Genomic DNA, 13056 nt, shown 5'->3' on the forward strand with positions numbered 1-13056 from the left:
CTGCGCCTGCGCGACCGCAGGCCCGGCCGGCTGGGGGGAGGGGTGCGCGGGCGCTCGACGGGGAGGGTCGGGCGGTGACTGGGACGGCCCTGGGCCTCCCCTTGTCGGTGGGGAGGGGAAGGGGGAGGTGGACGACCACTGCAGAAGAGACAAGTGTGAGGGAAGGAGGGTCCCTTAAGTTTCTGAGATGTTGAGGGGAGTTTCTTTGGAAAAGTTCACCTGGGCATATCCACAGTCGAGTTAGATGCAAGGTTCCCAGAGGACTTCCAGGAAGGGTGTAAACTTGAGTTTCCTGTGAACAAGTGAGATTGCCCAGGAAAATGTGTGGATCGTGAAAGAGGGTGTCTGAGAACTGGAATCCCGAGAAATATCAGTAAAAATGGATTGAGTACCTGCCCACCAAATCAGAGGCGTTAAACAATAAAACCAACGCGGTGTATTATTCCATGTGAAATTTGAACTTTTGTGGAGGTAATAGACTTATAAAATTGTTAGTGTTCTAGTGGTCCCAGATTTTGGTTTTCCGCTCCCCTTGGGTCTCTTTGATTTCATTTCCATTTGCCTGCTGAGATTCCATAAAATAAAGACTGTCCTATTTATCGGCACAAACTTGTACGATTATGTCTTTTTCCCTCTTTGCCCTGCACCTTCCTCCCCCTAATTACTGCTGCTACCTCTACTCTGTGCTCAAGTGGAAACTTCACCTTCTTACAGAACCATCTCTGTGGCAGCCACACCCAAATTGCTCGCCCCACAATTTTTTTTTTTTTCTTTTTATTGGTCCTTCTTGAGACCAGCCACACCACACTCAGCCAGTGAGCACACCGGCCATCCCCATATAGGATCCAAACCCGCGGCGGGAGCACCGCTGCGCTCCCAGAGCTGCACTCTCCCGAGTGTGCCACGGGCTCGGCCCCCCACAATTTTTTTTACTTTTTTATTTTTTTAACCATAGGTTCCTTGGAAAATACCTGGTAGTCTCTCTCAGATGACCAAAGGTTGGAGATGCAGCATATTGTACCGTGTTTCCCAAGTATACAAAACCGATCCCCAGTGGGCAAGGGTGAAGCTGACACTCCTACAGAGCACCCATGAAAAAGGGGTCCTTCCTGGGGCCCCCAGAGCCAGGGACCCTGAAGCTGATTTGCATCCTGGTCCGAGCTGATTTGATCCCTCAGCCCTTCCTGGGTTTCCTAAAGCCATCAGCTTCTCCGGTATGCTGTCTGGAATCTGGTTATTGTCATTTGAAAACCCAATATTTAAAATATTTTTATTGACATTTCTAGAGTCCTCACTTTATTTGCTTTTCTAATTTCTTTATTTTTCCTCAAGTAGGTTGATTTTGAAGTTTTCTGTGGTGTCTGTCTCTTTGGGTTTGCATGTGTCACCTTTAAGAGGATCATTACCCCACCAGTCTCTCTAACAGGACTCCTTAGCTTCCCACTTCACCAGGGTAATTCCTAGATATCATTCAGATCTGTCCGAGTTGGACTTACTTCCCCACCTCTGCTGCAGCTCACGCCACATCTCACTTCCGAGTGGAAGTTTGTTTAGTACTGTACCAGGGGCTGTGGAGTAAGACCACACTGGGAGATTATACTCTGAGGGCTTAAAGACTCAGAACTGATAATCAGGTTTGAAACCATTTATCATTTTCTTCTCTTCCTCCTTTTGCTCCTCCTCTTCCTATTTTTTTTTCTTTCTCTTTATTCCTCTCCTTTCTTTTTTGATTTTTGCATATCTACCATTTTCTTGAGTACATCTAACAGAAGTATCAGTTATATTCATTTTAAACAATGTCTTTGAACAGATTTGTCTCTCTGCTTCTTAAATGTAATCCTCATTTCTAGCATTTTTATCTTCATTAATTTTCTTCTTTCTTTTGTTTTTATATTTATTTTTCTAACTATTTGAATAAACTATTTAGTTCATTTAATTTATTTTTTAGTAAAAGTGTTTGAACCCATCAATTATATTTCAGCTCAGCTTTGGTCATAGGCTATAAGTTTTGACGTGAATACCGTATTAAAATTACATTCTTACATTTTGCCCTCCTAGATTTAGTGGACTCATGAAATTATATCACAGGTTTAGGGCATAATGATGATAAAGGTTGGCTCTTGCATGGGTTGGATATCTGAGCTCTGGCCAAAGAGCTGCTTGAGCTTCAGTTGCTTCCTGGGCTGAACTGAGTAATTGAGTTCCTGCCTGAATTTCATTCTGGTGAAGTTGAGAGCGCCATGGCAGACAGTGTGCCCCACCTCTGCTGCAGCTCATGTCATGCCTAACTTCTGATAGGAGGACCGCTTAATACTGTACCTGTGTACCAGGACCACAATTAATGCTTGGAATGCTTAAACACTTGGAACCAGTGCTCAAATTTGAAACCAAGCACAGGGTAGACCCTGGTGCTGCTCACCCTGGAGCCCTACTGTACACCTGCTGAAGTGATATCATCTTCCTCCCAGGCAAAGGTATGCTAAAGAGACTCAGTTTCCCACCAAGAAGAAAATTAATGGGAGCGGGCTTGGGCAGGTGGCATGGTGAAGCAAGGTGAAGTTTGGGATTGTCTTTAAGTGAGAAAAGGCACAATTGCCCATATGCCACAGGAGGGGTCAGTAGCTTGATAGCTACCTAATAAGGTGCCTACCCTTAAACTAGAGATGCAGAGATTCAGAATGATACGGAAAAGGACCAATGACATTATAGGAAAGAAGAGAACGGCAGTACTTAAGAGACATTCACAACTGACTTAATCCAAGGGATAAGATTTAGGGCTGAAGCTCCAATGATGTTCTGAGAGTGCTGGGGATAAAGTAGGCTTCGTGGCTTCTTCCAGGGTGGAGCCTATGGGGCCAGCACCTGAGCAGCCAAAGTGCGAAGCTTACAAAAATTCTGTTGAAAGAAACTCATAAAAGTCCACTCATTAAGTCAAGATCCCGTAAATAGAAGCTCTGTAGATGCAGAAGATATATGAAGAAGTTATAACTTAAAATATTCCAGGGCAGACAGTTTTGCTGGTGGGTTACTTCAAACTGTAATGTGGAACAGATTACACAGCTGTGGAATAGGCTGTTCTTGGCAGACTCAGGGTTAGGAGGAGAGGCCAGTCGTGGCATTGGTTTCCATAGTGAGCAGAGGAGGGGGGGGTCACCCAAGAGCCTCCAATGGACAGTGCGCATGCTCACAGTGCAGGGCCCCAGAGGCCCTGGATGAAATGTGAGTCCTTCTGGCTCTTTCCTGTCCACATAGGCAACCTCCACCTTGGAGCCCCCGAACGGGCCCCAAATGCCTTTCAGGCCAAGGAACTGAAACAGAGAACTCACTTTAATGTGTTCAACAAATATTATTGAGCAATATCTGTCATGTGTCTGAAAGATTTGCATTTTAGAAAAGTATCCCAGTCTGAGGGAGAAACCAATGGCATTGGGATTATTTGGCAGCTAAGCCCCTTTTTGTTAGAAAATAATAAGTGAGGACAAGCAGAGCTGCTTCCCACAGTTGGTGGGGTGTGGGGGAGGGGACCCTATTCTGGCCTCTCATCCTCTCCAGCCTCCCTAGAGGGACACTGCTCATGCTTGTCCATCTGAGTCCCACCACACTCACTGAACTGGGACACATTCCAGTCCCTCCCAGACCCCCAAAGCAGTCTGCCAGCACTCAGAGTGAAAGGTTCTGGGATGTCTTTTGGAAGGTCATCTGGGTACAGAGTTAAGACTGGAGTTGGGGAAGATTGAGAATTAGAGGCAGAAATAATAATTGGGAGTTCTTTTGCAGGAATCCATGTAAGGAAGGGCAATGGTTTGCATTTCATCTTCATATGGAAACTATTTATTAAACACTGCATTTCAGGCATAGTGCCTGGGGATATCGTAAGAAGAGATATGAACTCTGTAATCTATAGTGAGGGTAAGTAGCAGAGAAAAAGAACCATAAATAAGAAAACAAATGAGTATCAAATAATCATATGTTGTGATGCTTGTTGCAAAGGAACCACAGAGAATGAGAAAGAGGGAGCCAATGTTCAACTGGGATGACAGGGAAGATGTAAATTATGAAGAAAGGAGAGAGGTGACTGTGAATACCAGGGAAAGCCATAGTTCTGTCTCAGGGGAAGCCAGGATTTGGCTGTGCAGAGTAGCTAGGATATAAGGGTGCCATTTCCTGGACCTATTGTAAAGGAGGGCTAAGTGTTGTGGAAAGTAGTACAGAATTTCCTCAAAAATTTAAAAATGGAACTGCAGTATGAACCAGCAATCCCACTACCAGGTATTTACCCAAAGGAAATTAAATCAGTATAGCAAAGAGACAATTGTATCCCCATGTTTACTGCAGCACTATGCACAGTAGCCAAGATACAGAATCAAGCTAAGTCGTTCATCAGTGGATAAATGAAAAAAGAAAATGTCGTGTATATAGCAATGGAATACTATTCAGCCATAAAAAAGGGAGAAATGCTGTCCTTTGTAACAACATGGATCAGCCTCGAGGACATCATGTTAAGAGAAATAAGCCAAACACAGAAGAACGAATACTGCATGATCTCACTTATATGTGGAACCTAAACAAACAAATAAACAAAAAGAGTTAATATCATAGAAGCCGAAAGTACAACAGTGATTGCCAGAGACCAGAGAAGGAGGTGAGAAGGCAGGCTGGAAAGGGATTGGTCAACCTGTACAAAGTTAAAATTAAGTAGGAAGAATAAGTTCTGGTTTTCTGTTCCACAGTGGTGTGACATGGTTTATAGTAAGGTATTGTATATTACAAAACAGCTGGAAAAGAAAGTTTTGAATGTTCTCACCGTAAAGAAATAATAATGCATGAGGTGATGGATACACTAAATATACTGATTTGATAATTATACAACACATACCTATATGTAGCAAAATATCAAATTGTACCCCCAAAATATGTACAATTACAATAGCAGCATGTCAACTAAAATAATAAAATAAATTAATTAATTTTAAAAGTTCCTAGGAAGATAGAGTAGACATGCCCGGCAGCTGTCTGAATAGAGAGGTCAGAAAGGAGGCCTGGACTGAAAAGAGAAGATTGGGGGGTGAATAAGGTAATAACATTACCCTGAGAGAGTGTCTAAATCAGGGCCCTTCAAAGTGACCAGTCGTAGCATGAAGGTGGGGTAACTTTTCATTGTGTGAAAGTATAATGCACACCACAGAGACCATCTCCCTACACAGACACACACCTGAATACCTGGAAGGAAAGTGGAAAAAAGATAACACCCATCTCCCACACATATGACCAAAAGCCCTTTTATGGGCAGCACAGGCCCTAGTTGAGAATGACTGAAAATAATGAACATGGAGGAGAGAAGAAAGACAGGATGCCAACAGGTCCAGGTAATTTAAGCCTCTTTCCAGACTATCATATAACCTTCCAATAAGGATATTTTTTCTGGGCATATTAAAATTGATTGCCTCATCTTAAACAATCTTCTCTAAGGTAATTTTTTTTTTCAAGTAGACCTTGGGTTCAAGTTTGTAGTAGATTTTAAAAAAAATTAATATACCACTGCATTTAATTGTTAATATTGTGTTCCAGTGTCTTGTGTATATATTCATCATAGATACTAGTCTGTAGCTTTCTATTTTTGTGATGTCTGTATCTGGTTTATATATCTGGGTATTATATCCTCATAAAACTACTGTTCCCCCCTCCTTTTAGTTTTATGGAAGAAATTGTACAGAATTGGTTTTTATTTCTGTTTTAAAAGTTTGGTAGAATTTTTCAGTGAAACCATCAGCGACTGGAAATTTATTTTTCAGATAGTTTGTAATGGCAAATTATGATTAACTTGTTGTAGGTTTACACAGATTATAGTATTCATGATGGGTGGGTTTTAGTAAAATGTGGTTTTTAGGAAGCTGGTGCATTTCATCTATGTTGTCAAATTCATGTGTATGGTGGAATTTGTAGTATTATCCATTTAATGATCAATTTATCCATCAAGCAGAGTCTTGGCTTCCTCACCTGTGTTGGTAATGCGCACACACACTCAGTCACCACCACACGTGCCGTGGCTACTGCTCCAGAGAGCCCTGAGTCCTCCAGATACACCATCGACTCCTGAGATAGCTGAGAACTCTGTTTTCACACATTCTCAAATCTTTCAAAAGCGTCTCTTTCTACCACCATCCCTAAAAGTTGAGGTTTCCCGTGGTCCTGTCATATGTCCTCTTCTCACCTGTGTTTCTGCCTGAGCAATGCCATTTCCCAGAGCTTGAAGTTGGCCTCTGTACACCAATAAGTTCCCAATGCACTCTGCTAGCCTGAGATGTCTCTTCTGTGTTCTGTAACTAAAAATCCAATTGCCTAAGGGATATCTTAACACGATGCCTTTGGGTTTTCAATTCGACATTCTAACTTACTTCATTGGTGCCCCCCTCAAACCTTTGGGTGTCTGTGTGTTCCCCACCTCACAGTACATGGCATGACTGTCCAACCAGTTTCCTGAGGGGGAAACAAGAAATACCATCGGTTCTCCTTTATCCCTCCTGCCACTCACTGCATCCCGTCTCTTGACACGCCACTGCCACAGCCCAGAGCTCTTTCTCACCTGGACTACCACAGTGGGTTCCTAAAGCATCTTCTCACCTGCAGTTTATTCTCCACACTGAAAACTGTACATTTTGTGAAATTAAAATCTTGCACCATATTAGTTTTCTAAGGCTGCTATAACAAATCGCCACATAGTGGGTGGCTTAAAATAGCATAATTTTATTCTCCCATAGATATGACAGCCAGAAGTCTGGAATCAAGATGTTGGTACGGCTACGTCCCAATAAAGGCTTTTGGGAGAATCCCTCCTTGACTGTCTCAGCTTCTGGTGGCTCCTGGCATTCCTCGGCTGTGATAGAAGAACTCCAGTCTCTCCTTTCATCTTCACATGGGTTCACAGGGCCATCTCCACCCTGTATCTGTTTGCCTGATTTCCTTCTCCTAAAGTGACCCTAGTCATTAGACTTAGGGCTACCCTAAATGCAAGATGATCTTATCTCAAGGTCTTCAACTTAATCATATGTGCGAAGATTTTTTTTTCCATGTGAGGTGTCATTCATATGTTCCAGGAATTAGGGCATAAAAATTTTTTTTTTTTTTTTTTTTTTGGTGGGAGAGTATTTTTTAACCTACCCCAAGGACCAGTAATGTGTTGGACAAATTGAGAATTCAGGTATCTCATCCGTTTGGGAAGTAGAGAATAACCTGGGTGCTTGAAAAAAAATTCATGGAAGAAAGAATCCTAATAAAGCTCTTTCCCTCCTGACGGTCATCCCTTTGGAGGGACAAATAAAAAAAATGACAGAGTACTCTGGGATATATACGGAACTTTAGAGTCATTCACATTTAGAGACAATGAAGCTGGCAAGGGCTGCTAGATAAAGTCTGAGTCCAGCATTTCTTCTAACTTCTTGACAGCTGGTACAGCAGAGTGCCATTGACCAGCAGTAGGGTGGTCTCAAGAGAAAGGAGGTTGGCCCTCTTAATGTCATTTGGTCCACTTGTCCATTTTCTTGAGTCTCAGGAAACTAGTCTGAAATCTCACTTATTCACTGGTAAATTAGGATCATACATTTAGGTACCAGCTTCTGGAATAAGAACAGCTCTTTAGTTCATGGGATCTCCTCATCCTCATGTGCATCAGAATCCTTAGTTGTTAGAGTGGCTGTTTCCACCTGCTCCCATTGATTGCCAGGGATTAGTTTTTGTAATTATGTAATTATATAAAATTATGTGAAACACTTTTATAATCATGGCCTTACCTGGCCCCTTTCCTTTAATGTATCAGTTAGTGACATAAATGAGCCCCATTCTGCTTTAGATTAATTGCATTTCCTCTGCTCTTTTTCAACCCTAACTGAACGTGCTGCAATTCAGTTATGGCAGTAATAACCTGGAGATAGCACAGATCCCACAAGATTAAGGGCACAGTCCCCAACAAGGCTTTCCTTACTTCAGATGCCTGCTGCACTTCAGGGACCCCAGGCCACCTACACTTCTGACTGACTAGCTGTACATTGGGAGGTACCCCTAACCCCACTGGGTTTGGTAATTTGCTAGAAAAACTCAGAGAACTCACTGAAAGTGCTGTAGTCACAATTGCAGTTTTATTATAAAGGATGAGGGTGAGGTCTGAAAAGGGCAAAGAGCTTCCATGGCATCTCCCTGTGGAATCACGGCATGCCTTTCCAGGGAGATGTGCATGTGTTCACCAACCAGGAAGCTGCAGTAAGCTTCAGCGTCCAGAGTTTTTACTGGGGTTTTATATGCAGGCATGATTGGTTAAACATGCATGTGATTGAACAAACCCTCCAGACCCCCTAACTTCCCTGGAGGTCAGGTGACTGAAAGTCCCTATTTAGTCACGTAATTCATCTTCTTGGGGACCAGCCCCCATTCTGAAGTTACCTATGGGCCCATCATGAGTCACCTTGTAAGAATAACAATGGCAGTTACAAGCCAGGAGCCTGGAGTAAAGATTAGACATGCAGCAACTTGAATTTATCCTCACCCCCTTCCTGGTACTCTGGCTGTCTGTTTGATGTCTACTGCAAGCCTCTTTGGACTGAAATTTCTACCCTCCAGGGAAAGTTGGAAAGAGGCTACATTAATTAGATAGTGGTCTACAGCCACATGTCTCCCTGCAGGGCACTGGGACCCTGCTCATTCACTATGGAGCAGGGGTAAATAAGCATAGACACTGTTTAATATGTACCCCTAAAAACTAGGATTTCCCCTATCTCAGTTTATTACCACTGTCCCCTCCCACAGGTCAAGCCACAGAGCTTATTTTTAACATTTTTATTAAGGTAAAATTGATATGTGATAAACTGCACAAATTTATAGTGTACAACTTGACCAGTTTTGACATATATAGATATGAAACCATTACCCAATCAAGATAGTAAACATATATGCATACCCATGGTGCCTAATGGTTTCCTCACACCCCTTTGGGACTGTTCCCACCCACCCACTCTGACCACCTCAGCTAACCCACCATCTGCTTTCTGTCTGTATTTTCTACAATTTTATATAAATGGAATCACACCAGGTTTAATCTTTTTCATATGGTTTCGTTCACCCAGCATAGTTATTTTGAGCTTCTTCTATGCTGTGGCATGTATCAAGAGCTTCTAATTTCGTTGCTGAGTAGTATCCTATTGTATGAATATACCACAGTTCGTTTACCATTTCTCTATTGATAACATTTTGATGGTTTTCAGTTTGGGGTTGTTACAGATAAAATTGCTACTAAAAGTCAGGTAAAAGACTTTGTATGGACATATGCCTTCATTTCTCTAACTAGAAATGAAATGGCTAGATATATCACAGATGATGTATAACTTTGAAAGAAACTGACAGTTTTTCCAAAGTTAGTCTAACATTTTACATTCCAACTAACAATGTGGGATGGTTCTAGTTCCTTCACATCCTTGTAAACAGTGAGTACTGTCTACACACACACACACACACACACACACACACACACAATACACATGTATATATATTTAATTTTAGCAATTCTAATAGTAGTGTAGTGGTATTCCTTTCTAGTTTTAGTTGTATATATCTAATCGCTGATAATATTGGGCATCTTTTTGTGAACTTTTCTTCATCCATATGCCATCTTTGGTGAAATGTGCTTTGCAAATATTTTATCCCACTGTGGCATTTTCATTCTCTAACAGTATCTTTTGGGAGCAAAATATTTTTAATTTGATAAAGTCCCATTTAACAAATTGTCCTTTAATGTGCTGCACATTTAGATGCCGTAGCTAAGGAATATTTTCCTAACACAGGGTCTCAAAGAATATCTCCTATGTCTTCTTCTAGAAATTTTATAATTTTAAGTTTAATGTTTGAGAGTATTTACAGTGTAAATGGTACATTTTATAATTATCTATTTTGGTTCAATTTTTGTAGAAGGTATTAGTTATAAATCCAGTTTATTCTGCTAAGAAAATAACTGTTTCACTACTGAGTCGCCTTTTCAATCAGCTGTCTATAAGTGTGGTTCTATTTCTGAGCTCTCTGTTCGGTTGCATTGGTCTCCCTGTCTTACACTAATACCATATTGTCTTGATTAATGTTTTGTTAATACTGTAAGTGTTGTTCTTTTTCATAGTTGTTTTATCTATAATAGGTTCCTTGTATTTCTATAGGAGTTTTAGAATGTTTGTCAATTTATATTTTTAAAATGCTACCTTTTAAAAAATTATTGGGATTGTATAGAATTTGTACATAATTTGGGAAGAAATTACAATATAGGACCTTCTGAGCCATAGACCAACTATATCTCTCCATTTACTTAGGTCTTCCTTAATTTTTTCCAGCAATGTTTTGTAATTTTCAGTACACAGGTCTTTTATAAATTTTGTCAGATTTTTTCCTATTTACTTAATGATTTTTGATTCTATTATAAATGTTTTTATTCCTCTTTTAATTGTTATTTGCTAATGTAAATATATGTATGTATGTAGGTATACACACAGTTGCTTTTTACACTGATTTTGTATTCTGCTATCCTACTAATATTACACATTAGGTGTAATATGTAATAGTTTGTTTGTGTGTTCGTGTGTGTGTGTGCGTGCAGATCCCTCAGATCTTCTACACTCATGAGCCTGTCACCTGAAAATGAAAAGAAAACGTACCACTTTATGTCTAATCTGGATGCCTTTTTTTTTCTTGGCCTTATCACACTGGCTAGAACCTCCACTGGTGACACTGGACATTCTTGTACTGTTTCTGACATTATGAGGAAACGATGCCATCTTTCATTATTAGGTACTATGCTTTTGTTCTCTACTGAGATGTCTGTGTCATCCAAAAAAATTGTCCATCTCATATTTTTTGGAATTTATTTACATAAAGTTATTTATTATATTTCATTACTGTCCCTTTAATAATTTTTGAAGCTGTAATGTAATTGCCTTCTTTATTCTTGATGTTGGTGATCTGAGTCTTCTCTCTTGCTATTTACTATTCTCTTATTATTTACTTTCTACTACTTCCTTGGAGTATAACTTGCTTTCACTTTTCTTTTATCTTATGGTGGAAGCTGAGGTCATTGATTTGAGACCTTTCTTATTTGTGATATAGGCATTTAATTCTGTAATATTCCCCTCAAGAACTTTTCAAACAATGTTTCATAAGTTTTATTATTTTTTTCTTTGATTTTTTTAAAATCATGTGTTATGTAGAAATATGTGATTTAAAAAAAATAGTTGGGAATATTAAGGATTGTTGATTTGACTCTTTTGTGCTCGGAAAATAAACCTACTTTGTGTTTCTCAAATCCTTACTGGCATCTTGAGTCTTTGTTATGGCTCAGAATAAGTTCTATGTTTACAAATGTTACACGCGCATTTCAAAAGAGTGCATATTCTGGTGTTACTTGGTGACATGTTCTATAAATGTCAGCTAGGTCGATTTGGTTTATAATGTTGTTCAACTCTTCCATACCTCTGCTATTGTCTGTCTACTTGTTCTATCAATTACTGAGAAAGAAATATTGAAATCACCAAGTATAACTGTAGTTTTATTTTATTTCCTTCTGCAGATTATTATGTTTAGTATTGTTATATCTTCTCGGTGAATAATATATTTGCATTTATATTTACAGCTGGTCTTTGGTATCTGCAGGAGATTGGTTCCTGGACTCTCAAAGATATCAAAATCCATGGATGCTCAAGTCCCTCATATAAAATGGCACAGTATTTGCATATAACCTGCCCACCCTCCTACCCTCCTGTATAATTTAAATCAGCTCTGAATTACTTATAATACCTAATATAACGTAAATGCTGTGTAAATAGTTGTAATAGCGTATTAATTTTAAATTTGTATTATTTTTACTGTGTATTGTTATTTCTTTTTTTATGCTTATATTTTTAACTCATGTTTGGTAGAATCTGTGGATGCAGAACCTGCAGACATGGGGGGCTGACTGTATATTTGTATTCATATTTATTTTTATAAATATTCTGGAAATATCTTCTAGAAATATTCTTTTCTCTGAAATCTACTTTGTCCAATACTGAAATAGCCACTACAGTTTTATTTTATTTAGCATTAACATGGAATATACTTTTTTCCATCTATTTACTTTTAACTATTTGTGTTATTATATTTAAAGTAATTTTTTTGTAGGCAACATATATTTTAATCATGCTTTTATATAAAGTCTGATAATGTTTACATTTTTAAATTCTTACTTTTAAATTTTGGAATAGTATTAGATTTACTGAAGAATAGCAAAGATAGTACAGTGAGGTTGCACATATCCTTTATTCTGTTTCCTCTAAGGTTAACATCTTTTATAATTATGGCACATTTATCAAAGCTAGGGAATTAACATTTATACAATAGTAAATAAGACTAAAGACTTCATTTGTATTTCATCCACTTTGTTTCACTTTTCTAATGTCCTTTCTCTATTCCAGAATCTAATCCAGAGTATCACATTGATTATATTTTCTTAGTTTACTCTAATCTGTAACAATTTATCAGTTTGTACTTGTGACCTTGACATTTTTAAAAGGGACTGGGGAGGTGTTTTGAAGAATATTCATCTATTTATGTTTGTCTGATGTTTTCTTATGATTATACTCAGGCTGTGGATTTGGGGGAAGAATAACAGAGAAGTGAGGTTTCTTTCTTACCACTTCATATTAGAGCATACAGGCTATCGACATTATTTGTTGCTAATATAAACCTGGATCACTCAGGGTGGTGTCTGCCTTATTTCTTCATTGCAAAGTTAATATTATTTCATTTCCATTTGTTAGAGGGAAATCACTAATTCCAGATCACACTCAAGAAGTGGGCAATTAAGTTCCACTTACTGGAGGGAGTAATATTAAATCATGTGTGGAAATATGTTCATATAATCACAGTAATAAATACTTTACGGGAGATTATTTGAGGCCATGAGAATAGTCTGTTATTGTGTTTCTCCTTAAAGTTTCACCCTGGAAATTTATCACTGATCATGAATCTATCTTGCAGCAGTTTTTTTTACTGTGA

The sequence above is a fragment of the Galeopterus variegatus genome, unplaced genomic scaffold (genome assembly GCF_000696425.1).
Source record: "Galeopterus variegatus unplaced genomic scaffold, G_variegatus-3.0.2 Scaffold226, whole genome shotgun sequence".
NCBI lineage: Eukaryota > Metazoa > Chordata > Mammalia > Dermoptera > Cynocephalidae > Galeopterus > Galeopterus variegatus.